This window comes from Scomber scombrus, chromosome 14, assembly GCF_963691925.1.
Source record: "Scomber scombrus chromosome 14, fScoSco1.1, whole genome shotgun sequence".
NCBI classification, from domain to species: Eukaryota; Metazoa; Chordata; class Actinopteri; order Scombriformes; family Scombridae; genus Scomber; species Scomber scombrus.
Window position 1 is genome coordinate 829,466 of NC_084983.1, and position 26,240 is coordinate 855,705.

The 26,240-nt window shown below is 40.6% G+C and overlaps 1 pseudogene; it reads left to right on the forward strand.

The window, feature by feature from the left end:
- Positions 1-21,761: 21,761 nt before the first annotated feature.
- Positions 21,762-24,766, forward strand: LOC133994314 (uncharacterized; annotated as a pseudogene).
- Positions 24,767-26,240: the final 1,474 nt, after the last annotated feature.

Genomic DNA, 26,240 nt, shown 5'->3' on the forward strand with positions numbered 1-26,240 from the left:
AGTTAAAATTTGAAATGCTACTCCTGTAGAGACCTTCCTTTTTTCTACAAATGACGGTTCTCCATTTTTTAGTAATTGCTTGTCTTGCTCTATTGGAGCTCCAGCAAGTTTCTTTATGATGTGTTTTGAATTATTAACTAACTTTTAAAATGAATTGGTTTATTGTATGTTATTTTTTGTATATTGTTTGGAACTAACTGGCCATTGCAGATACTTGTGGGAAGGATGTTTATGGGAATGCGTCACAGATCAGAGAGGAGCCACACACAGAATCACAGTCCAGAGAAAGGGGTAAGGTAACTATGACTTTACTGGAATATGCAAGCAGAGCACAGTTCAGCCTGTTCCACAAGTCAAAACCAAAACTAATTAGGCAGAGGTACAAAAACATCAGGCAAAATTTCAAAACAGGCAAGCAGGCACAGGCCAACATCCAGAAAAGGCAGCTAATACTAGATCTGGAAACAACACAGCCAAAGTACTAAGGAGTTCTGAGGAGTAAATGAGCAAACAAGCAACAGGTGTGTGGCAGAATGAGCAGGTCGATAACTGACTGAACTGAGCAGAGGGTGTGTGTAGGTTAACAGCAGGAGGGTGGGGGGTTAAGAGGAGCAGGAAGCTCCAGCAGAGTCCGTGACAAGAATGGTTCATGTACCATTAATTCATGTTACTAACTTGGCTGTGATTTTGTGCTTTCTTTTATCACAGGTTCCTATGGATCATGGTCATGGACCCCCCTTACCCCTAAATTCCACCGGGTCTGGATCTGGCTCCACTCCGGCATGGCGGCGGATCCGATCCATTTCCATTCTAGTCAATATGTGTACTTCCACCGGCTGCGGAACGGCTCCGTCACGGCTGCGGAACGGCTCCAGCAGTCCAGAGGCCTCTGGAGGACATATGCAGAGTTTCTATTTTTTCCGGATGCCGGCGCAGCAATTCAGCACAGAGCAGATCGTGCGGGACAGGAAGTCAAGAAAAAACGTCCGGTTTCAAAATAAAATACACCGTGTTCACGACGGATCATATTTCCCCAGCACTATACCTTGAAAACATCATAATGGGCGGAGCCAGACCTGAAGTCACGGTTTTCAGGCACCCCTACTACTCCTCTGAATGGATGTGTTGGTTTTGTGGTTATCTAGAAAGTACATCCCGCGATTATCCGTGAATTCGTGAGATCTCATGGGTCCTCACCCCTACTGCTGCCCGCCGGAGCTGGGCGGAGACGCAACACAGACGGAGGCGGTGGGTGTTGACGGACGGCGGAGGACGGAGCCGGAACGCAGCGCAGCCGTTCTGGAGCGGATCCGGTGGACTTTAGCACTTTGTTACAGATCAGGAGCTTCTGTGAGTTGTGGTTGCTGACCCTACTGCTGCCGTGGTCCTGCTTGACACCCATGCCCGCTGCTATTATGATTATTATTATGTTTGTTAGTATTGTTGTTATGGTTACTTATGTGTTTCTTTCTCCCCTCTTCTCACCTCCTCCTTTCTTTTTCACCCCAACTGGTCAAGGCCACTAGTCGCCCACCTAGAGTCTGGTTCTGCTTGAGCTTTCTTCCTGTTAAAGGGAAGTTTTTCCTTGCTGCTGTCGCCAAGTACTTGCTCATGGGGGAATACTGGAACTCTTTAAAATAAAGGGTTCTTTTTATGTCTGTCTTGCAATCAATATTTGACAACTGATTCATTATGATTGCATTTTTGGAAGTTGCTTTGGAGTCATTTGATAAATGACACATCACACTTGGTTGACTTGGTTCTCTCATAAACACAATATTGACAAGCACTTAATGACAAAGAGATCTGTATGGGTACCTATCTATCTATATTTTACTATACAACATACACAAAAGGACTGTAAATTATTAAGTCCAAGCCTTCAGTACTGTGTTTAGGGTAGAATATTACCACTTGTATTCTACTCATCCTGTGGCTCAGTGTAGTGCTCAATATGTTTGTAGCCTCGACAAAAAAAACTTTGATGAATACAGATGGGGACAAATTAAAGGAAAAACCTGAATAAATGAGTGGAAAAACATAACAACTGCAGATGCTTCCACACAGATGCACCGCATAGTACAATCAAGCATTTACTGTGCAGAAAATCTAATCTCTTCTGTATCCGTGAGCACAGGCTGTCAACATGGGTGTGACAACTGAATGAATCATCCAAGTGGACACCCAGGTACTAGTAGGAGCAGACCTGAGTGATTGGTTCCCTATGTATCACCACTGGGCTGTGATCCCCGACTGACTTTGGGTCCAGGATGATCTCCTGGGTTTTACTCACATTGAGAGCGAGATGGTTGGCATCACACCACTGCACGAACTATCCCTATCTCATCAAAGTAGGCTGTGGGACTTGTATCTTTGTGCAATAAGCTAAGAATGGTGGTGTCATCCGAGAATTTTAAAATATGATTACAGATTTACAACTAATCATGCTCTGTGGTATGTTTTAAAATGTTGAGCAGGCTCAGGTGATTCTGATTTTGTATCAAGATGACAAGAGGAATTGAAGTGAAAAGGAAAAGGAAGTGAAATACGGTTAATTGTTGGAGAACGGATGACAGGAGAGTTCAGTGGTGTAAAAAACATAGACACAGAGATGTGGCAACTTCAGATCTGATTCATTGGACATTGTCCGGAGTTGGTGGAGGAAGATGGAGAGTGTGATAACACTCAAAGGAGACAACATAAATGTACCTGCAGAAAAAAGGAATATGAAACAAGAGAGAGATTTTCCCAAATGAACTTTGATTTTTTTTTTTTAAGAACTCAGTTACACTCACTGACTGTTAAGATATCTTATCAATGCATTTATAGATCAGTATATTTGCATCTGATCTCTAAAAGCTCTATAAAAACATACTGGCAGGAGGCTCATTATCTGTGTGTACAAGAAAAATACACTTAAAAATACCTTGATGTTGTCCTGGAAATGTGACCTCATGCCTAGGATTTATACACTTTGTCTTACATAGCGTACAAGTATCTTTACAGCACAGTAAAATAGATTTATGGTTTAATTTCACTGTCACCATACTGATGTAACATGTTGCATCAGCAACAGAGATAGACTCATGTTGAAAACCAGATGGAAAGCCTTGTTCAACTCAGCTGCTTGTGTTGTCTGTAATGTTGTATTTTGTGAACTGTTGTGTAATGTTGTGTTTTGACCCACTGTAGCTGTGGCTTAAGTTCAACCTGCAGCTGCCTCAGCTCTTTCGAATTGGGGTGATTGGGGAGAGCTGTGGGAACATAGAAATGTGGGAACATAGGGCTGTGGGAACATAGACACACTCCCTTAGAATTCTGCATCTACCTGGAGAATAAAGCAAGAATAGTTGAGAACTAGGGGTGTGACGATACACTCAGCTCATGAGACGAGACGAGACGAGATATTGGGTTCACGAGATCGAGACGAGATTTGAACTATATTTTTAAGAAAGCTTCAATGAGGAAATACATGACTGTTCTTTTATTTATATATTTATATAAAATTCACAAAATGGAAATTGAATTGAAATGTTTGAACTAATCAGCTTGTAATGAATCCCTTTTTTCTACTTTCTGAATATATAATTATCATATGCAGTATGCAGCACTGTAAAAGGTTTCTCCATATAGATATTTTATAGATGGATCATTTTGGTATTTATGGAAATAACCATAAAAAAACTTTCAAATATCTAGAGAAAGTCTACTTAAACATACTAAATATAAATTAATTAGATAATAATTATGAAATAAAAAGTATTTGCTTGTAAAAATGCGCCTGTTAGTCTCTCAGCACCTGTCAGCATTCATTATAAATTGATTCCAAATGGTATTTTATTAATATCTTTAACTGCCATATATATAATCTGTCATTATTTAATGTTTTTGTTACATATTTTATTTTATACTATTTATTTTCATGGATATTTATTTTCTTTGTGTAACACTGGGTAGGAATTTATTTTATGACCGTGTTGCAAGTGGGACAAATTTAACAGAACAAGCCACTTGGGAGAAAAAGAGCACAAGTGAGTGGAGTGAAGCAGGTGCAGTGTGCAAAACCTCCACTAAGAAGTTGAAACCCTTAAGTTTGTGCAAAGAGACATTTTACTGCTCATTTTGAAGATTTATTTCGGTTTTAAGGATCATATTTTTGTGGACATTATATTTTGGTTTGGAAGATTTGTCAAGTGGACTCATTCCCTCTCGGTTGTGTGCAGCCAGCGAGGTACGTTTATTTCTGTTATGTTGTATTGTGCTTATTTGTTTACATTCTGTATGTACAAATATGTCTTAATTTTGCACACAGTGTATTTAAACAGTTTTGACGGTGGCTTATCATGGTTTATGAGGAAGGAGGAAAATAAAGTCATCTGTATTTGAAGAACCGTGGTCCCGTGTATTTCCTGGAGGGAGTGATAATATCTATATGTACTTCCTGTGTTCAGGGCACCAGCCTAATGGGAGTCTGTGGGTCTGTTCGAAACTGCATACTTTCCTACTACTCGTACTAACTCTGACATCATTTGAAGTATGTAGTGTGTTTCAACTGCGTAGTATGCGATTTAGAGTAAGTGAGAAGTTCCCGGATGGTTTACAAGATTCGCCAGAAATGCGGAGTATACATCAGGAGCTGACTACTCATACTCAAATTACCCAAGATGCAACCTAACTTCTGAAAAAACCCCAAAATATTAACGTCACAGATGACCACCTCGGTGGTTTCAAGTTAGCTACAGCGAGGGTATGTTCACTTCCTGTTTTCAAAATTAAAGCACCAATTCTATCGTTATGGTTTTCTTAATAATAAAAGGTAACGGGTGTTTTATTTTGTGAAAATGACTGGAAGTGCGTTACTTGCTACGGCTAACTCCGAATTCGCAGGAACAAAACTTTAAACAGGTGTGATTTGGACAAATTAGGGTCACATTATGGATCTAAAGGGCTACTTTACTTTCTCGCCTAAAAAGGTTAGAAATGTCGATAAAGTGGTATATTTACAGAGTTTGAGCTAAAGTGAAAATCCGCTTCAGCCTGCTGATTTCAGCTCGGGTAGGGACGAAATGCATTGTGGGTTATCGTGTAGTTTACTACAGTGTAAACGTTCTGCTTACTATCTCGTCGTGTAGTGTGTAGGATGGAAGTATGTAGTATAAAAGTATGTAGTATGCGGTTTCGAACACAGCCAATGTAAGCCCTCAAACTTTTGACAAGCACATGACCTGAAGCTGCTCTCTCATTGGCCTCCTTCAGTTTTCCCGGAAACGCCCAATTTTATTGGCAGCGAATTGTTGTTGTTTCATGTTTTTAATCTACTGTGATTGGACAGTTCCGGCTGTCATTCACACCCTACCGTCAGCTGCTGTCACTCAAACTCCTGCTGACTGTAGTTTCAGGAGATGACGTTAAAGTGGAGCCGCGGAAATTATTTGGTTATTTCTCTACAAAAACATAATTTCACAAGACTTTAACTAGAAGAGAGAAAGAGGATAAAGCAGCAGCAGGTGATGGAGGACGAGCTGAGACCCGGAGCTTCTCCCGCTGCTGTTATGATAAACGGAGCTGGCTAGCTGGATGCAGTGTGAGTTATTCCTTTTATTGCTTTATCTGTTTGCTGTTTCAAAGTGTCAGCACCGAAACGTTGTGGACAACGACAGGGGAATGAGACTAAAACATCTCTCTGAAAAAATCAAACAGAAAGCTGCAGCCATAGAGACAATAGCATGGAGCTAAGTTGTTTTTAGCAGACTTAGCATTGCTGAGCTCTTTCTGCAGCTGTTTCACCACATCTGGCCACATGTGGACCTCCGCTATGCCAAGCTCCAGAAGAGGAACATAGATTCAGTCAGTGGGTGCATCCAGCAGCTCCAACAGGACATATAAAAGATCGGATAGTAGCTGCATTCCTCTTATTAATATTGTAAAGTGTTAAAAATACTTTATAAAAGACATAACTATGAAGTGTAAAACATTTAAATGCATAAATGCAGGATAAGAAATGATGGAAGTAATTTTGACTATTACAGTTGATTTGGGGTACATTTCATTATTAAAATAAGAAGTTACATAAGTAATGCTGTAGCAGTGTAGAGTGCTTAATGCGCCATCTATTGTCATGTTTAGGTATTGCAACAACTAACAGATTACAGTGAAATCAGGACTGAAGACACAATAACTAAAATATAGGTGGTGTCTCTTTTTAAGCATATTACCTTATTGGTAACTCTGCTTTAACTGCTGGTATCTTTAGGTGATGTGAGTGAAATGTGCATTTTATCATGTCTAACTATAATGTTTTATTCCTCTCTCTGTGGGTCAGAGATACTATACTGGGACAAACCAGGGAACATTATAGTGTGTTGTGTTGTTTTTAGATTGGTTTTCCTTTCTTATTTTTATTTTTTTGCTGCGGTATGAAGTGGTGCTACGGCTTGTTTGACACTAACCCTAGGACCACCAACCATCAAACTGCGCCCCCCCAAACATTTTTGTCACATTATACAAATAATACTAATAATAATGAACTGGGATTTGTCAGCTGTGGTCATTGGTCTTTCAGATAAAACAAAGTTTACTGGCTTCACAGTGTCAAACTAAAACAGCTCGGTGAGAAAGTTACTTTTAATCAAGTTTTGGGACACATTTTTGGGACACATTGAGCCTACAACAACAGGCTACATGGGACCGAAGAAGACCATAACGGCTGAGGAAGTCGAGGACATAAGGAAGTCGCTCAATTTCCTCACGGAGGAGATTTCTGCTGTCAGGCTGCAGCAGAAAAGTATCCTGGACCTGGTTGAGGATGTGAAGGCTTTACGCATCCAAAATGCGGAAAAAGACAAGCAGCTTGCCTACCACGAGAGCAGAGTTGAGGACCTGGAGCAGTACACCCGGATGAATGATGTGATCATTACTGGGCTCCACGTGAAACCCCGGTCATACGCAAGGGCGGTGACCGCCGACAACGGGGAGGGGGGGGGGAGCCCGGTGAACTGGACATCAGTTCAAAGGAGCAGCAAGTGGCTGCCTTCATGCAGTCCAAGGGGATAAAAGTGGTCAGTGATGACATCGAGGCATGCCACCCTCTGTACAGGAGAAACGCTACCGACAAACCAGCCATCATCAAGTTTGTCAACAGGAAAAGCAAAACTGCACTACTAAAACAGGGAAGGAAGCTTAAGGGAACCAATGTCTTCTTGAATGAGCACCTGACCAAAAAAAATGCCGACATAGCCAGGAAGGCACGCTACCTAAGAAAGCAGGGAAACTACTAACTGTAAAATCTTCATTAAGCTGAACGGAACACCGGAGGAGGCAAAAGTAATAGTTGTCAGAAATATGGAGGAGCTGGAAAAATACCAATGATCAACAGGAACTGGACAATAAGGTAACAAGTAACTGGTTTACACACAACCATGACATACACTGAAAAAAAATCGTCTTTCTGCATCTGGATCCATTAACCACATGACACAGAGAATTAGTGAACACTATCATCTGGAAATGAACACTTTTGAATACACTGATCATAATACATGGGATTTGGAATATGATATTAACCCGGACAACAATTTCTTCCAAGGCCGTAGCTAGGATTTTTCAAATACCGAGGTCAAAACTAAGACCACAACTTATATAAGTATGCTGTAATCCATGATGTATTTATAACGCTTTCTTGCTGTGCATTTCTCAGTCATGGTCACTTTTGTGGTCCAGTTTTTTCTCATCACTTACAATTTTGCAACTTAAATCAACTCATATTTCAGTATTCTACTACTTCCATGGTTGTATATTTAAAAATTATAAGTACATTATATTATTTTCTTTGTTTGTTCTTAAAATGTGTAATGGAGCACGGCCTGCTGGGAAAGGGAGAAAAGGGCTCATCCAATGAATGAACAGTTTGCAAAATCAGGTCAAGTCCAATTCACAAAAGTAGACAACATATATCTGGTGATTTTCAAGTGGCAGTTCACATATACAGCAGCGAATATTTTTTCTGGAAGTGAGCACTATATAACAGCGACTTAAAAACTCTAGTAATATGCTGTGTTTATTTGTGAATTTGTGAAGAATCTGCTGACGGAAGCGCAACACAGCTGGAGCTGTTCGGTAAGGAAACCAGTTAAATTGGAAACAAGTTGGGACATCACTCCATCGCTGACTATAGCCGACTACTTTCGTTTTTACATGGCAGCGGTATCTGCAAGTACGTGTCACGTGACGGTCCGTTGATGCAAGGATAATTGTCTCGTCGGCTATTTTCACTTCACAATGAAACGAAACTTCAAGAAAAAAATACAGAGGACATGACCTCGGTGTCCTCAATGGTAGCTACGGCCGTGATTTCTTCTCTTCCATCAACAATAACTGTGACTAATATTTTGATGAACAGTTCAACAGGAGAATTAAGACAGATAGCAAACTATCCATCATACACTTCAATAGTAGAAGTCTTTATGCAAATTTCATTCAAATCAAGGAGTATATACATCAGTTCACAAAACCCTTCAGCATCATTGCCATATCTGAGACATGGATTACAGCGAATAAAGGCTTCGACTTTGAGCTTGAAGGCTATGAATTTAGATATATAAACAGACAAACTAAAGGGGGAGGAGGAGTTGCTATGTATGTGGACAGAACTCTGAAATTCAAGGTGTTGGACAATATGTCTGCAGCAGTGGATAATATTTTGGAATGCATAACAGTTGAAATTTATAAGGAAAAAAATAAAAATCATTAGCTGTATATACAGAGCACCAGGCTCTAGTATTGATATGTTTAAAAACTGGGTGGAGGAAACCTTTGCTAAAATGAGTCACAAAACAATTGTCACTTGTGGAGATTTCAATATTGACCTGTTCAATAAAAAAAAACCATACAATGACAGATGAATTTATCAACACTATGTTTAGTATGAGCTTAGACCCAGCAGAATCACATCTCATTGTGCCACTCTCATAGACAATATATTCACCAATGACATAGAAAATAATACAGTTAGTGGGTTATTAATTAATGATATTAGTGATCACTTACCAGTGTTTACAGTATATGACAGAAACTATAGGATTAATAAATCGGATTAGAAAAAAGAATACAGGAGACTGAGAACAGAGGAAACTATAAATGCTTTTAAAAATGACTTACTGGTGCAGAACTGGGATGATATCAAAATAAAGATGTTGATAGTGCTTATGAGGAATTTCTTAGAATATTTACCATACTATATAATAAAAACTGTCCCATAATGCAATATAGCAGGAAACTAAAATAAGCCGAGTGTCCATGGATAATAAAGGGTTTACAAAATGCAAAATGAAAAATACGCTGTACAGAGACTTTTTACGACAGAAAACTAAAGAATCAGAGAATAAATATAAAAAATACAAAAATAAGCTAACTAATGTTATAAGGAATAGCAAGAAAGAATACTACAGGAAAATATTAGACAATAATAAAAATAATATTAAAGGAATGTGGAGCATACTGAACAATATTATAAAAAATGGATCTAAACAAATTAATTTCCCAGAGTATTTTATTGTGAAGGATCAAGAAGAATATAATATGATGTTGTGGCAAATAGCTTTAATAAATTCTTTGTAAATGTTGGACCTGATCTGGCAGGAAAAATCCCTGATAATGGGACAGCTGAATTAGATCTAGATAAGTTAATAAATAAAAATCCTTACTCCATGTTCCTCCAAGCAGTAGATGAAAGGCAAATTACTAATATTGTCATGAACTGCAAGAACAAAAAGTCTGTGGATTGTAATGATATAGATATGAGTATAATAAAAAAGGGAATTGAGGGGATTTCTAAACCATTAACATACATCTGTAACTTATCATTCCAAACAGGCACATTCCCTAATAAAATGAAAACGGCAAAAGTCATACCACTATACAAAACTGGCAGCAAACACCACTTCACAAACTACAGACCCGTTTCTTTACTTCCACAGTTTTCAACAATCGACTGGACAAATTCATATAAAAAAACCAACTCCTCACTGACAGCCAATACGGATTCCGGGCAAACAGATCAACATCACTGGCATTAATAGACTTAATTGAAGATATCACAAACTCTATAGACCATAAAAAACATGCAGTTGGGTTATTCATTGGTCTTAAGAAAGCATTTGACACAGTAAATCATGACATATTAATAAAAAAACTGGAACGTTATGGTATCAGGGGGGTAGTTCTTAGTTGGGTCGAGAGTTACTTAAGTAACAGGCAACAGTTTGTACAGGGATGGAGGGGTTTAACTGACTTAGTGCATGTTGTTTGTATGTGTGGGTATGTTGTATGTATGTAAGTATATCTATCTACGTATGTATGTGTATGTATATATGTGTATGTGTATATATGAATATATGTATGTATGTATATATGTGTATGTATGTATATGTATATATATGAATATATGTATGTATATATGTGTATGTATGTATATGTATATATATGAATATATGTATGTATATATGTGTATGTATGTATATGTATATAGCTATTTTTGATGGAAAAATGTAGCAATGATTTATATATTGATAACAGTAAATATAGATGTATATATTGACATTACATATAATATATATTAGTAAGATATTGTATGATGTTATGAATTATTAATTGAATTAGGAGCTAGCAAGCATTGATTTAAGAAGCAGGGGTGGGATTCAATAAGTTTTGACTTCTTCCCTTTCGGATGTGGTTGAAAGTGCATTGCATCATGTTTTCTGGTAGGTGTAAGTTCACTGTTTTCAGTGAGACCATTGTGCTTTCTTTTTTTTATGTTGTTTTTGTTTTGTTTTTTCTTCTTTTACACATTTGAAATAAAATAATCTAATCCAATCTAAAAACACAAAGCAGCCCAGTGAAGTTGGACAAAACACAAATCAGCTTTGTGTGCTAAACACAACTAGAAACAAACAGCAAACAAACAACAATACTTTCACAGTTTTATCAGCAGCAACAACCAGACTCATGGTCTGTTAACCTCACAAGAACAGCAGTACAGCTTAAAATGACACACACTGTTAGTAACCTATATCTGTCCAGACTTAAGCCTCTTATGTAAGTCTCTTATCACTTAGGGGAACAGGTAAAGTGTGTTCAAGTCCATCTTTCTGCTCCGGCTCGGTTCCTTGGGGCTCGGATGATGATGGTGCCATCAACAGGGTTTTAGTACCTGGCCACAGAGCACCTGATCCTCAGTTCAAGACAAATGGGGAGGTCCTTCTTCTTCACTTCTGCCTTTCCTGCTGTGAGAGCATTGGGTTGCACAATATTGTGCTCAGTTGAACACAAAGAGAATGTCTCCTCATCCTGCGAGGTTGAGATGTGCAGCCTGTTCAACGTGAACATACGGTAGTACAATTACAATAGCAGCAACCTTCGTCACCATGGCAACCACAACAATCGTTGTTATGGTTTTGAAAAAATGTCCCATCTCACAGTTGGAAACATCACACTCAGCAATCCAGCCCACCTGCCCCCAGGCTGCTTCCTCATAATAAGGAAATGTGTCACCATATGCCTGGACGACACTGTCTGCCTCTACCTCTGCTGTGCATGTGTGTGTCTCTGATCTGCTGCAGCTCATTTGCTTGTGTTCACACAGACAGAGTTCACACCAAACACGATGTCGCCCAATCGCGCGTCGAGATTACATATAAAGTCAATGCAAAGACGCAATGCCGCGAAATTCGCATCAACGCACGAGTTGAACATTTTGAACTTTTACGGTGAATTCGTGTGATGCTGTACCGCGACAGCATATCAGTGTTGAGATTCTCCCGACGTCACTGATGTCACTGACGTCTGCGTCCTGGAGCAGTTGCAGGAAACATGGAGGACAAGCTCATTGTGTCAGTGATAGCGCACCCGGAGCTTTACGACACGTCCTGTCTCCTTTACAGAGACCGAAATAAAAAGGAGCAGGGCTTGGGTAAAAGTAAGCGAGCTGGCTGGATTACCTGGTAAATTCTGTAAATATGTATTTGTTGCTTGTTTGCAGCTATTGGTTAGCAGCTATGGACATTAGCATTAGCATAGCCTCAGTTAGCATAGCTGGCTTTCCCGGCATAAAGTTCCTGGTTTACTAGATTCAACAGTTAATTTAAGTGTGTTTTTGTCAGTTGATGTGTGTCGCAGGAAATAGAAGAGCCTCAGGGACACGTATATGAGAGAAAAGAAAGGGGACAGATACAAGGAGTGGGGCAGCAGCAGGGACAGCAAAAAAATGGAGGTACTTTGCGGTCCTGTCTTTCCTCGACCCCATTGTTACCCAGAAAGAGACGAGCGGTAACACGGGGGGTCTAGAGGGATGGGACCGCTGAGTTCAGTGTAGAGTCGATCGAGGACGAGAGAGAAACAGCAGGTCCATCAGGGATTTACATCGGAGGTTTGTTGACGAATGAACACGGGCACACATATAGCATGGAAACTAATTGTATGAAATGATAACTGACTTGTATTGATGTCTCAGTACAGATATTTATTTTCACAGCCTGCACTAAAAAACTGACAAAGAAAATGTGAAAATACTCAAAACTAATCTGTACTCTCACCTATACCAAACCTGTAAGTTAAAACGTGAAGAATGAAGGGCACAAAAACACCAGGAGTCACTGAATGGGTTTAAAATTATGACTGAAACTGTTTTCTTTCAATAGCTAGAATAAACAACACGTAAGGGAAATTGAAGTAAGTCTGGGATCATTTGCATTAAAGTGTTGTTCAGGCTAGATATTGCTATGGCTAGAACTGTATGACAGTGGCGGCTGGTGAGGCTGTAGGTGCCAGAAGCTTTCCGTAACTATCCCAATAAAAGAACCCAAACCAAAAGATACCATTGTTTTAGGGATAAACAATAATTATTTAATTGCCATTTAAAAACAACAGTTTGACAGATAATGACAATGATATGAGATGTATATTACTGAATACTCTTAATACAACATTAAAATTCTTGAGAGACATTTACAAGTGGATGATGATTAAAAATAACTATATACAAAGAAAAACTGTGTCATAGGAAAATGTAAAATGTACCAATTGGATTAAATATATTAGTGAATACTCTTAGTACAAAATTACAATATCATTGTATATTATTGTAATATTTACAGGTGGATGATTAAAGTTAACTATACACAGAAAAACTGGCATAGGAACATAAAATGTACCAATTGGAGTCTAATCAGCATTTATGTCTCACTCCCTTGAAACCTGTCGACTGTGTGTAAATACTGATGTATGAGTGATTGAGTGAGTGAGTGAGTTTATGTGTATGTATGAGTGTGTTTGTGAGGGAGTGATTGTGTGAGTAAGTGTATTTGTGAGTGATTGTGTTTGTGGGTGAGTGTATGTGTTTGAGAGTGAGTGAGTTTGAGAGTGTGTGAGTGAGTGAGTTTGAGTGTGTGAGTGAGTTTGAGAGTGTGTGTGTGTGAGTGAGTGAGGCAGTTTGAGTGTGTGTGTTGGTGAGTGTATGTTTGTGTGTGTGTGAGTGTTTGTGAGTGAGTTTGAGAGTGTGTGAATTTGAGAGAGTGTGTGTGAGTGAGTTTGAGAGTATGTGTGTGAGGGAGTGAGTGCTCCTATTTGTACATGAACTTTGCTCTTCTGTCTTTCTGAGTGGCAAACTTCTCAATGATTTTGGTGTTAAAGTCAGGAATGTTCTGTATCAGGTTTTTCTCCATGGAGAGCATATCCATGTGCCATGGTGTTCCTAAGGAATGTTTTGATCCTCTTTAAAGTAGAGAAGCACCTCTCTGATTCTGCTGTGGTCATCGGTGTGGTGATGAGAATCTTTAAAAGACTTACAGTCTCGCTGAATGTGTCCTGAAGGTTGTTTTCCATGAAAACCTGGAAGACAGCCAGTGCGCCACTGCAAGCCTTGAACTCTTCATTTTCATAGACCAGGGACAATTCTGTCTTCAGTTTGGCCTTGTCCAGTGTGGGGTAGGCTTCCACAGTGGTTTCCAGCGCTGAATCTGGGAACTTTACGCTGTGTTGGGGGAACAAGTCTCCTTGCAGCAGAGTGGCACTGATGAGGTGCTTGGTGAAAGAGAACCTCTCTTTGGCATGACTCAGAATGGAATCACATACCTATGAAATGATACATCATTTAAAAAAAAAAAAAGGTCACTACACATAATAAACAGTAGAATTCTCCTTACAAGCTGACCATATAATTGTATGAAAAACAAGGACAGCTTATTGTTAAATATCATAAATATGAAATAACTACATCTAAACATTTTAGCGTGTTTGCTTTCTTCAGTAGCTGTATGGTGAATAGTTCAAAATATTTAAATGCATAGGCTAACTGTTTTATACAGGAATTTAAGACAAACAAAGATACCAAAGGTAAAACACCTCATGTCCTGTATATAGAACAATGTTACAGCTTCCCTCTGTAGCTAACCGGTGCTGCTCCTCTTGGCCTAGGGCCTTCCGTTTCTTTGTGGATGGCTGCTGCACAGATAGAGGAACGGAGTCCCTGATACAAAACAGATGATTCATAAGTCGCTGTGCACAATTACGGTTTCAGAAACCTGCTGGAGATATAAAATGAGTCCAGCTCTGTGTATTGTCTCTACATTAATACATTTTTACTAGCTCATCCCAACTGGATTGTCTTTATAATTGTGAAAAATGGCTTAGTTATTATTATTAAAATGATGAGTTATTCTACTGTGTTCAGACATGTAATTAATGTTTTTTCTTTTCATAAACATTTTATCAGTCAATGTGAAAAATGACATAGCCTACCTGATAGCTTGTATGCTGTTGGTGAACCTCTGAATGACTCCTGTGATGTAGACAGAGTCGATGTTCCTCTTTTGCAGCTGGTTTAACAGCATGTCTACATGTGCCATGATCTTATGAAAAAATGCAAGAAAAAAAAACTAAAATCTTCATCTTCCAGCATCCTCTCAAAACCCCCAGCCTCTCTCACAGTTGTTGCATCAAATTCACCATTCTCTCTGATGGTCTGAAGGAGACCCCAGGAGGGGAAATGACCATGGACACAAATTACCCCCTAACTAATGGTTTATATTATATATATGGCTCGTTCTTGATTTCATTTCTCTATGTCAATGTGGAAGGCGGGGCTTAAACTTTGACTTAAACATCTTCCAGGAGGCGCTGTGGAGTCATCTTCTCACTTAAAAATCCCAAACTTTGTGATGTTAGCTGTAAAGTAGCAGAGTTGTTACTACAGCTGTTTGACCAACAGTCAACAGTCATGAAGACCTATGAACACAGGTTTACTATCACAATAAGATTATTTGGAGTTTTACACAGATCAAAATGCTACGCTATCCTTAGCTTCAACTCTTTCAGGTGTGCCTGCACCATCCACTGAAGTCTGCAGAGGAACAGGTGAGGCTTGGCTTGAGTCTTTCCAAAAACAAACAAATCAGCACATATTTGCTCCACACAGTTGTTACAATCCACCTTTATATGAATGTTTTACATTGCACATTACTTTAGCCACCATGTCATGGTCTTCTCATTTATCCACTAACAATGGAACAAGACTAATAGTGCATCCATATTTGTTCTGTTTAAGGGCACTCCCAGACCACCTCCCAGCTTCTCATCAGACCTGGACCCTGCTCTGCTCAGCACTCCCCTGGATTCTTCTCTAGACCTGCTCTGCCCCCTCCTCTTCAGCCTTTTCCCCAGCTCAACATCCCATTTCTATATTTCTCAATAAATGTATTTTCCTTCAGTTTTGCCTCCTCACCGCTCTGTATCACACTTACAGTAACTTGCTCCAGGTAACAACTGAGGATCGAACTGTGTGTGTTGTGACTGTGCACAATTTACAAATGTGTGTGTATATGTATATATAGACATGCATATAAAAAATACATTAAAGCGACTCTTACCTTTCTTGCATTTCACACAGCACTTAGAAAAAACTTGAACAGCAACGACCCCTCCCAGCCTGATCTCTCAGAAATATGTGACGGGGGCACGACTTCTTAACACTGGATTTCGTGATGGGGACATGTAATGTGTTAAATTTACGTGTCCCCATCACGGAAACAATACCAATGTAAAATCAATGGGAGTCCTCTTTCATGGTGGACACACAGATTCCCCGGTTCAACAACGTAATGGAGCGGACTGTTTTTTAAATCTATAAATCTTTTATTTAATCGTTATTTTTAAAAGTCATTTAACTGAATTTATTATAGTGCATTAAATACGATTTTTTGTTTTCTAAAAAACAGGTTGTGTATGTTATAACTGTCAATTTGGTGTAATGAGGTAGTTATTATATTTCTTACCGCTGGACTTTACCTTTACGTTATTAAAAAAGGGAAATACTTTCCTCTTTTAGCATTTTACCACATGAATAATAATATAATCAATAGTTTTATAGGCTGTTATTAGAAATCGCGTCATAGGCCTACTACTATAGTGTCAACATCATATTTTCTAGCGGTTGCCTGTACATCGCTGTAAGGCTGATAGATATTTTTCTCAAAAGGTAAACAGGTTAATAATAATTATAATAGCCTACATTGATAATGTGCTAATGAATGAGAAAAAGAGTCAGTGTTACCACAGCAACGGACCCGGAGCACAGCTGTGCAACAAGCCGTATGGATTTTTTATTACAAATCATTTTCATTTCTGCAAACCATGGAAAACGTTGATAGTCAACATTTCTGAGCTTCAATACGTTCCATTTCAACATTTTGTTGCTCATGCATTTAACGTGAGCCAAAACACGTTCAATATTAACATTTCTGAAACATGTACATTCACGTTATGTTTATTCAGATTTCCGTCTGCTGAAACGGCCCAAATCGCTGCAATTTATTTCATTTTCAGTGTACAAAACAACATTTTAAGATAGTTCTGGCATTTAAAAGCGTTTTGATAACATTTCCAGCGAGAAATGTGCATATCATTTTCATAGTCTCTGTTGAATGAACGCCTATTATGCTTTGTTTGTCAGTTATACATCAATTTTTTCAGACTTTTATTGTCGCTTATGGTTGCTATGGATGTTATCGCTGAACCATGTAGTTGAATGTTGTTTGAATCATTTAATCGGAGCTGTAATGTTGTGTTATTTCATGTAACTGCTTCGTGAGGATTTTTCAATAAAAACGTAAATTTCCTGGTAAAACAAAGCTGACCTGTCAAACATGGCCAGCACAGTCGTTGCCATAACGACAATGACGCTGCCCAGTGACAAAAACTAGTTTCCGGTGTACAACCCGTATAGCTTTTTTTTTAATTTTTAGGTCAATCCGCATTTAATGAGGTCTGTATTCAACTGCTAAACTATTCTATAAAGCAACGTAAACTGTAGCTGGTAATGATCAAAATGTGACCTTAATTTAATTGACAATAAGTCACGTCAGTCCGAGACTTGGCAGCCGGACAGATTTGACAGATGCACAGCTGACGCTAACATAAACCTAAACAGCTTTGCATCTTTATTTGACGTGGTTCATTGATGGGTGTCCAAAGGACACGTAGTCACACTTGTAGACTGCTTTATCCCAAGTTCCAATCATTCATCTATAAATCATACGATAGAATTTATGACGTCAAGAGCAGGCGGGGAGTTCTGGTCCTCTGAAATGATGCGAACGCGGAAGTAACTTAAAACTGCATTCTATCAAAAGGCCACCAGGTGGCGACCGTTTTGGTGTCAAAAGGACTTCCGTCTCTATACAAGTCAATGGAGAATTCACCAACTTCTCACTTGATTTCTAACCTCAGTAAATGTTTTCAAAATGTGTTTATGGTCTCAATCGCTAGTTTAAAGCCTTCTTCAATGCAGTATGATGTTCATTTGTGAAATGTTGGCCTCCCTGATTTTATATTTGACGATAAAGCAGGGTATGCGTTAGGACGTGGCTACGTTGTGATTGACAGGTTGATTGGTTCACAGGTTCAGGAGGGCGCCTCATGCTCCTCCTGATGCCCATATAAGTAGAATCCGTGTTTTCTTTTTACCCAGCATGCACCTGAAATTTTCAAGATGGCGCTGCTCAGATCCGATACTATTCGCTTCCAAGAAGCAGTCCACAAACCAATGGGTGACGTCACGGATGTTACGTCCATTTTATATACAGTCTATGGTATATACTGGCTTGATTACAGATGGGTTGCAGCTGAGTGTCCAGGTAAACAGAGTTAACTGATGAGGTGGGTGTGGATGACTTGTAGGAGTAGAGCAGAGGTGGGGTGAGTGGAAGTTATTGAGTGGCTGTTGTTCGTCCTCCTCCATCTCTCTTCCAATAGACAGTTTGTCCACTGTATATTAGAAAACTGTACATCATATAAACATACAGTATAGTATCTATAGTATAATAAAATACTCATAACCTGTTGTATTTTCCTTCACAGGTCTGTAGAAACAGAGACACACTGATAGAACGTGATTTGCCTCACTGAATTTCCTGCTTTACATCTCACATTCTTCACTGTTAATATCAGCTGATTTTTCAGACACAATCGTTTGATGTTGACAGGTTTTGATTGGACACTTGTTTGTCCAGTGTGACAGCTAATATGGCTTTGGGGCATCTGTTCAAAACTACACGTTAGTCTGATGGGTGTGAAAACTGTAAATGTTATTTTTACACCCACAGAGTTAAATTAGTATGGACTCTTTTATTTCTGTGCACAACACTTGTGCTCATTACAAGAAGCAACTTGCAGGATAACCACAGCATTCCACTGAACTACAAGATGACTCATCTGACGAGGAGCCGTCACTCCTTTATGCCCCCCTGCATGGAGCCTCCAGTTTCATCAGTTGAGAAGCTGCATCATGCTAAGAAGACTATACAAATACAGTCCATTTACCATTTCAAATGCAAATCTCTGTCCATCCCCCAAAGCTTTAATCAGGGGTCAAAACAATCACTTTCCATGACTTTAAATGCCAGAACATTAAGTGATTTCTGTGTACACATGAAGAGTTTGTATAATAAATTCAAATAAATCATTTTTCGAAAACATTAAGACTTAGTTTAATTTAGTTTAATTAGTATTTTTCATCAATGGAAGCATACTTTTTTAAAACAATTGTACAACTCTTGTACCCTTGACAATTGTTAATAAGAAATTGTTTAAAAACAGAAAAACAGCGACATTGGAGAGGAATTACATAAAAACAGTGACTCCCCAAAAAACCCTGGATGTGATCCTGAGCATAATGCTCTTACCACCTTCCTGCACCCATACAACAGACCCTCTAATAGAACCTGCTGCGATGCCTGACCGAGAACACCAGTCAAAATACTACCATGTCAAACATTTTATCACGATTTATTTACCTCAAAATAATGAGCCCAAAAATTCAATAAGATTAAAGCTCCCCCAAACTAACAAAACACTACAGTCATGTGGGATACTCCATCCAAAAGTAACACAAAATGCTTCCAAAATCTGGTTTTATGAGCCCCCATTTTGTTTAAGGTGGAGACCATACATGACTTTATAAACTAGGAAACATACACTTATTTAAATAAACTAAATTATGTCAGTTCATCAGTAATGTTTGTAATGTATTGGTGTGTGTGTAGGTGTAAAAATCACCCTAATGCAGGTGTTGACCATCTCTCTTAATAAGCCACTTTACATATCCTAGGCAACCAATAAGAAAATAGGTCTTGGGGACGTCACGAAATAAATGTAGTAATTTAAAAAAAAATTGTGACTTACTGAATTAACTTTATATTGGCCAATTTTAAAAAAATCTGTACTAATGGCAAAGCTCTCAATGTAAAATATTGCATAAAGCCTTTAAGAGAGCCAACTGACATTTAAAATATATTTATAATGAATAACTTTTTTTATGCATGTGCTTTTTCACAGGGAAAAAAATGACCAGAATGAGAGCAACTTCTGCTGCTAAGGTCACATGATTCCCTGTCAACTGCAGATGATGGATGGATGATGCAAGATGTCTGCTTCCATGTCCACCATTCTGTCTGCAGCTTGGTACTCTTGTGTCCAGTTAGTTAATTCAGTGTGACAGTGTCCAGTGGATGTGTGAGCAAAGTGTCTCACACTTGCTTCACGTTTTTGCTGAACTATGTTTATATTCATGATAGAAATTTTTAATGGTCATGTTATACCTTTTTTTTAATTTTATTTGGGATTTATTCATCTGTTACTGTGTGATTTATGTCTTATTTGACATGATTTTATCCATCTTGCTAAAAGCTTCACAGCAGCACAGAGATGCCACAGACTTAAATAAAACAGCAACATGTTCTTTGTTGAGCCAGTCTGGTTCTCACAGTGGTGATAAGCTGTTTTATAGATTTTTCAACAATGTGAAGTTTGCTGGTGAAGCAAGAGAAGACAATAAGGTGTGTGTGAGAAAGTTAAGAGACAGATACATTTCATAACACTGAAGCACAAAACCAAGAAATAATACATCAAATACATTATTATCTGTCTACTGAAGATTCAATACTTCTCCAACTTTTTCAGATGATATCATAGCAGTAGAGTAAATCCACAGTGAATCTTGCCTTTCCCATGTTCCAAATGATAGTATTTTTCCACACAGGCCACATTTTGTATGGTCTTCTCAAAACTAAACTATATTGTCCATGCCAGCCCTTCATCCCACTGTTTTGTGTGAGTGTGCAGCATACTTGTGCCTTTTTCTACATACACTATAAGAACACAAATTAAACAAACACAGCAAATCTTTACAGTTAAGAAAACCGAATGCATCACATTATTTCACATACAACAGAATCAGCAGAGAGGGCTAAATAAACACGAAAAGTAAATTAGAGAAAAAAGTTAAAGAATGGCAGAATCTAAGTAGATGTAGAGCAGCATCACAAACCAGAGCAGCTTATGACCTGACTGGCTACTGTACAGCTCTGAGACAGCTGTTCACAAATAACGGATTCTTAAATTAATTATGATGAGTGTGGTCTTAATACAGGTCAGTAGAAAGATTACAGAGTACACTGCATCATGGGAGGATTTAAAATATCTTAGGCAAACTGAAGACTGCAATACATAAGCACCTGGACCACCAGGATGTGAAAATGCTGCTGATTTGTGGTCACATCAGCCTGCAGTTTACTCAGTAGCACTGGGTTGTGTTTTTAAGAGACTATAAAAGGAAGCATGTGATGTTGGCTGAATATAAAAGACTAAAAATCTATAATTAAGACAGCAGATGAATCAATCACATGGTGGCATACTCTCTGTAATATGAGCATTGTTAGTTATGCACTGTCCACGGTTCTTGGGGTGATTCTTTTTGCATTGCTTGCCGACACACTGCACTTACTCTTTTAACATCTTGCTACAATACACTGAACTGCTGAGTGTGCCATTTAAAGCTTATTGGGTCAGCTGTCCCATTAGCATATGAGATTTATGATTGGGTTGGGAATTGCGTGTAGAGTGTGGGGGCAAAGAGATACCAAACTTAAGTGCAGATGTGGTTATGACTTTAGTGCAGGTGATGTAACAGATGAGACACATTAAAGAGATTATCTGAGATAAAAGGATGTAACAGGCCAGACTGTAACCACACACTCTGAGACCACCAGGGCTCCTTCATTAGCTTATTTTCTTGTGAAATACAAAATAGTTTTACTTCCTTATGCTTTAATCGAAGCTTGATAAGCGCAGTTTCAGGAGCGGGAAAACACATGTCCTATTTAGTACGATATCCAAGAACAACAAATTACTCAACCAGCGACTCACCTGTACCAGCCATGGATTTCATCTCCCTTCTCCCTCCGATGATGATGTCTTCGGAGAGTCACCACACACCCAACGTCAAGGTCTTCAACTGTCTGAAGAAGCCGCCATATCCCCAGTACTCTCGGTGCCTGAGACCTCTCCCAGTGTTGCCAACTCCTCAGTAAGGAAAGTAGCTATTGGCTGTCCTAAAAGTCGCTAGAAGTTGCTAAATGACGTCTGTGCGTGCTTTGGGACGGGGGAGGGGCTCACGGCAGCACCCGCTGCTCGATGAGGACAGTAACTGCAGAGCTATACGTCCTTTCACTTCAGTCTCAAATGTCTCCAATAACCCCACAAAAAGTCGCTAGATTTGTTGCTAGTCGCTTTTGAGGAAAAAAGTCGCTAAGAGGGTTTGGAAAGTCGCCAGATTTAGCGAGAAAGTCGCCAAGTTGGCAACACTGACCTCTCCATCTTTGCTCCTACACCAGCCAAGACGGCGGCCGGTACCTGCAGGCTCCGTGTCCTCCGTGATCACTATCCCGCCCGGGTCTTTTCTCCTCAATTTACAGAACTACAGTTCATCTGACGATTCCTCCACCTCTCCCGGTACACCTCCTCCACCAGCCAAAAGAGGACATGGCATTTCGAGGGCTTCATCCCGAGGAACCTGCAGTTATCCAACTCCTTTACCTGCGAGGATAATTCCAGCCCCCCAACTTCGTTCCGACGCCGGCGTTTCTACCCGCAGCCGCTCGACACGCCACCATACTCCACCAAGGTCCCCTACCAACCAGCTTTTTCCAAGATCTTGGACTGGACCGTGGCCACCCTCCACAAGGTACTTAGGGAGAGGGGAATCCACTTCCACCGCACCGACAATAAGGCCAAACTTTTTGATATCCTCATGGCCGCTTGCTGCTCCCGCAGCTGCTCTAACACCGGCGTCCTTCTGGGTGACGTCATCACGCACACTGCCGCACATCGTGAAATCAGAACCCCGCCTAGAGAGGTAATTTATTCACAGGTCCAATCTTCAACTACTCAGACGGCATGGCGGAGAAGGAAGAGTGCTCCAACACAGTCAGCCGGGGAGAGGGAACCTGACACCGGGATGGTGTCCCTGTCACCTCTTCAGACCCAGCCTACCTCCTTGCATCAGCAGCGGCTGCTGGCATCGGGCTGCCAGTACACCCTGCACCTTATTCAATTCAGCCTCAGCATGCCAGTGCAGCAGCATCGTGTGGCACCGGGATGCCCGTAACCTTAGCTGATCCCGCTATTCAATCTCAATACTTAATGTCTCACAGGGCGCTGGCACCGTGATGCCAGCGCCCTCAGCTCTCTTTTCGTTCCAACAGTTGCAAGCTGCCTCGGCAGGAGCTGATTGCACTGGGATGCCAGCCTCCCACGCGGACCTACTCCACCGGCAGCAACTCCCATCAACCAATGTCACCGGCACTGGGTTGCCAGCCCATTCTGCGCTACCGTTCACCCATCCTTCTCACCACTCGGCAGCCAGATTCACCTTACTCACAGCCCATCCTGCTGCGCGTCCCCCTGCCTCCCTTGTCTCCCGTCCATCACCTGTTCCCACCAAAATCCGGAAACAAATATTAGACGGTTATTACATTGATCTTGCTATTTTACTCCTTCCCTCCCTCCACCAACCTCCAGTCCAAGGCTTCATAATCGGCCCCTTTTCTCGCCCCCCTTTCCATATTTTTCACATTAGTCCACTCGGCATTGCAACTCGGAAATACTCCGGAAAGCAACGGATCATCATTGATCTTTCGGCACCGCACGGCAGCAGCGTCCCCAGCATCAACAGCCTCATCCCGAGCGAAGACTATTCCCTTTACTACGCTTCCATAAACCTTGCCATCGCACTCAACAAGCTTGCGGGCAAAGGCTATCATCATGGCTATCAAAAGCCGACATCACCAGTGCGTTCAAAGTTCTTCCTATCCACCCCGATTTTTGGCGGCTCTTTGGCGTCCGATGGCGAGGTGCTTACTATTTCACCGTGAGACTCACTTTCGGCTGCAAAAGCAGTCCCAAGCTGTTTGACACCTTGTCAGAGCCCTCTGCTGGATATTATCCAACAACCACTGCATTTCTCGTCCATTTCTTAGATGATTTCCTTCTCATTACTCCTCCTTCTTCTCCCCCCACATCTGGCCTCGTCACTCTGACCTCTGTTTTTACCGACCTAGGCGTTCCACTGTCGGCGGAAAAAACGGAGGGCCCATCCTCTTCGCTCGAGTTCTTGGGAATCACCCTTGATACAAACTTGTTCCAGCCGTCTCTCCCCATTGAAAAGCTCAACTGCATCTGTCTCCTCATCTCTAATTTCCTCTTGGCCCCATCTTGCACCAAACGTCAACTCCTCTCCCTTCTCGGCCACCTTAACTTCGCCCTACGCATCATCCCCCAAGGGCGGTCATTCATTTCTCACCTGCTGTCCATTGCATCTTCGGTCCCATTGCTTCTGTCTTTTTTCTCCCTGAACCAATCATGTCTTGCTGAGCTTCGTTTGTGGCTCCACCTCCTCTCTAACTGGAACGGTATCTCCTTCTTTTATGATGACCACTTGACCAACTCCCTTGACATCCAGCTCTACACCGATGCCGCTCCCTCTGCCGGTTTTGGGGCTTTCTACAACGGGAGATGGTTCGCATCAGAATGGCCCCCAGAGCTCATAAACAATTGCCAGGTAGCTTCCTCCGCCCTCTTCGAAATCTACCCCATAGTAGCCGCAGCGGTCCTATGGGGGCACGAATGGTCTAGTCACTCCATTCTCATACACTCTGATAATCTTGCAGTAGTTGACATCATTAACAAAGGTCGCTCCAACTCCCCTTCCATTATGCCATTCATGCGCCGCCTCACCTGGCACTCCGTCACCAATCAATATATTCTCCGCGCAGCTCATGTCCCTGGTCACAATAATACCATTGCCGACTCTCTCTCTCGTTTCATGTTCCAGAAGTTCAGAAACTTGGCTACGCACGCCGAACCACTGACTTTCAATCTGTGAATCCATCATTAGTACCCCTGATCGTCGAATCCCAAAATTACATTAATACATTAATAGCTTGTCACCCTCTACTCTCTCCTCCTACTGGACAGCTTGGAACAATTTCCCTCACTTCCACGACCGACATAACATAACTTTCCCCTCATTCGATCTCACCACCGTCATCTGTTACATCACTTACGCTCATTCGGTTACGAACATAAGAACGCCAACTATCAAATCCTACCTCAGCGGCATTCGTTTTTTTCTCCAAACTAATCACAGGTCATCCCAGCCCAGCCTTAAACCATCCTCAAGTAAAGTCACTTCTCTCTGGTCTCCTCCGCCAAGAACCAGCCAAACCTCCTAGTCGGCTTCCTCTTACCACTGACTTACTGTCTACTTGCATCCACACACTTCGCTCCGGATACCACTCTCCTCACATCGCCCTGACCCTCGAAACTATGTTCATACTAGCTTTTTTCGGTTTCCTTAGATGCTCAGAATTCACCGCGTCATCAACGTATCTCAGACTTATCACTATTTTCGGACGACACCATAGTATTCCACCTGAAGAAAACCAAAACCAATCAATTCGGCCATCCTACACCAGTTTTCTACTTTAAGATCTGCACAAACACGTCTCAAATAGATGGAGGTTTTTGGGGGTTCATCGCTGCCCTGGCGCTGCGGCGGATCCCTCATCCGGCCGCCCCACACCGCATCAAGAGCACAACATTCATTCATTCATTTTGTTCAATATATCTATCAAACGTATCTGATTGGTAGTGTTTTCCTTGCTCGTGAATCGAAGCTTGAAAAGCGCAGTTTCAGGAGCTGGAAAACACACCAATTACACCCCTTCCTGCTCCTATATAAACAGACCTAACCCTCTGCTCCCTCTTCGCTCTCGTATTCGAGTTTCCCCCCCACCCCGCCCTCTCTCTTTCTGTTCTTCTCTCCTTTCTCATAGGTTCCTAGGGGGTTCGTCGCATCAAGAGCACAACATTCATTCATTCATTCATTAATCTTGTTCAATAAATCTGTCAAACGTATCTGATTGGTAGTGTTTTCCTTGCTCGTGAAAAATATTATAATGAACCAATATGATAAAGGAAATAATTTCTGAATTGAACTGCTAACACCTCAGAGACAGATAACCAGAAGTAGGCGATGATTGGGTGAAGTAGGCATGGGTGTGTGTTTAGATGTCACGAACCCAAAAAGCTGGTAATCTATCTTTCCTTTCACGTTTCACTTTGTCTCCATGTTAAGGTGTGTCTAGCAGTGTTGTTAAATCCTGCTCAGTCAAATGTAATTGTTACTTGTATAATGGCAGAAACTACAATAACAAGGAAGTTAAATAGAATCTGTATGAATTAGTCTAGAAGTTTAGGTCATGTTGAAAAGAAAAGAAAAACCTGTTGGAATTAAAGCCACAAGAACTATGATCATGTTTTAAGTGCAAGGAGAATAAAACAACTTCTTCATCACA